Here is a 2,447-nt window from a genome sequence, read left to right on the forward strand (position 1 = left end):
GGCTCACTGCAAGCTCCGCCTCCAGGTTTAAGTGATTTTCCTGCTTCAGCCTCCTGAGTAGCTGGGATTATAGGCATGCGCCACCACACCTGGCTAATTTTGTATTTTTAGTAGAGACGGAGTTTCTCCATGTTGGCCAGGCTGGTTTTGAACTCCCAACCTCAAGTGATCCACCTGTCTTGGCCTCCCAAAGTACTGGGATTACAGGCGTGAGCCACCATGCCTGGCCACTTCATCCCTTTTTATGATCAAATAATATGCCATTGTATGCATATGCCACATTTTATTTATCCATGTATCTATTGATGGACATTTGGTTTGTTTTCACTTTTGGCTATTATGAGTAATGTGCCTGTGAACATTTGGACAAGTTTTTGTGTAGACATATGTTTTCAATTCTGTAGGGGTAGAATTGCTGGGTCATATGGGAACTGTGTGTAACTTCTTAAGGAACTCCTGAATTGCTTTCCAAAGCAGCTGCATGATTTTACATTTGCACCAGCAGTTTATACGAGTTTCAACCTCTTTACATCCTCACTGACACTTGTTTTCCATTTAAGTAAAAAGTCTAGCTATTCTAGCGGGTGTGAAGTGGTATGTTATTGTAGTTTTCTTTTGCATTTCCCTAATGACTAATGATGTTGAGCATCTTTTCATGTGCTTGTTGGCTATTTGTGTATCTTCTTTGGATAAATGTCTATTTAAATTATTTGCCCATTTTTAAATTGGGTTGTCTTTTTTTAATTGTTGAATTGTAAGAGTTTTTATATGTCTGGATCCTAGACCCTTAATGGATGCTTGGTTTACAAATTTTTTTTCCATTCTTTGGGGTTGCCTTTTCACTTTCTTGATAGTATCCTTTGAAACACAGACTTTTAAAATTTAAATAAAATGCATGTATCTCTTTTTTGCTGCCTGTACTTTAAGTGTCTTGTTCCTGATCTTAAGGGCAGAGCTTTCAGTCTTCCCTGATTAAGTATGATGTTGGCATTGGGGTTTCTTGTAGATACCCTTTATCAGGTTGAGGAAGTTTTCTTCTAGTTTTAGTTGTGTTTTTATTATGAAAGGGTATTTGATTTTTCCAAATGCTACTTCTATGTCTGTTGAGTTGATCATTTGGTTTTCCAAGCCTCCGCGCTTTTTTTCCTGTTACAAACAAAGTTACATCACCTTTGTTTTGGTTAGAAATTGTCATCCATTTATATTTAACCTTTTTTATGTCCTTATGTCTTATACGTATCCCTTGCAAACAGCATATAATTTGATTATTTAAAAAAGTGTGAATTTGTCAGTCTTTGTCTTGTAAGTGGTATGTTAGTATGTTTATAGTTACTGCAGTTGACTGATACATTTGCATCCATATCAGCCATCTTTTCTTGTGCTCTTTGTGCTACTTGTTCTGTGTTTCTTGCCTTCTTTTGGATTGAATAGTTGTATTTTCCTAATTTCAGTTCTTCCCCTAGTTTTTCAGCGTTGGAACATACACTTTCAGGTTTTCTTTACTTGAAAATGTCTTTATTGAACCTTTTTTCTTGAAAGTTTTTTTATACTAGGTATAGAATTTTGTTGGTGGTTTTGATTTCTTTTCAGCACATTAAAATTATTTTGCAGTCTTCTGCTTCTCTTGTTGCTTGAAGTCAGTCAGGCATCATTCTTAATCATTTTTCTTTCAAGGAAATGTCTCTTTTCTGTGTAGTTTAGTATTGTTTACTTTTTTGGTGCACTTAAGAAGTTTTTATGTTCCATCTAGGAATTTTTGTCGTTTTCAAGAGGAGTGTAGGCCCAGCTACCGCGCCTACTTTATTACTGGAAATTGAATTTAAAAGAAAGTCAGCCTCTTAAATAATGGAGGAAATATGCAGTAGATAAATTTATTTTTGGCTGAGCTATGAGTTGTTCAGAGCTCTGAGTAGCCTCTAAAGCATATTAATATTTTACTTAACGCAGTTGTATTTGTCTCTCTCTTTAGGTCATAGAGTAAAGTTTCAGTTGTAAAATGTTGCTAGGCTAAAGTAATACAATAAAGCTGACTCAAGGTGATACAGCAAATTTTCAAAAAGGCTAGAAGTTCTTATGAGTAGTTCTTGATCTTCTTCTCAAATTATCCTTTGTTAGGAATTGCTTGGGTCACTATTTGCAGATGCGTGAAATACTAGCTATTTAAATGTGAAGGCTGGAAATAGTTCTTTCCATACCACGGTGGTGGCTCCTTGATGTTGTCTGGGACTGATGTTCTTTATTTGACCACAGAATGTTTTTTCATTGTTGGCTAAATAGTTTCTTCTCTTTAAACTTAAGAACTAGTTGAGGCCGGGCGCGGTGGCTCAAGCCTGTAATCCCAGCACTTTGGGAGGCCGAGACGGGTGGATCACAAGGTCAGGAGATCGAGACCATCCTGGCTAACACGGTAAAACCCCGTCTCTACTAAAAAAATACAAAAAACTAGC

General features: G+C 36.6%; 1 protein-coding gene across 8 annotated transcripts in view; it reads left to right on the plus strand.

The window, feature by feature from the left end:
* DTNB (dystrobrevin, beta) overlaps positions 1-2,447 on the plus strand; it is a 304,675-nt gene that overhangs the window by 22,539 nt on the left and 279,689 nt on the right. The window lies entirely within an intron of this gene.

Source organism: Mandrillus leucophaeus, unplaced genomic scaffold, assembly GCF_000951045.1.
Source record: "Mandrillus leucophaeus isolate KB7577 unplaced genomic scaffold, Mleu.le_1.0 Scaffold13, whole genome shotgun sequence".
NCBI lineage: Eukaryota > Metazoa > Chordata > Mammalia > Primates > Cercopithecidae > Mandrillus > Mandrillus leucophaeus.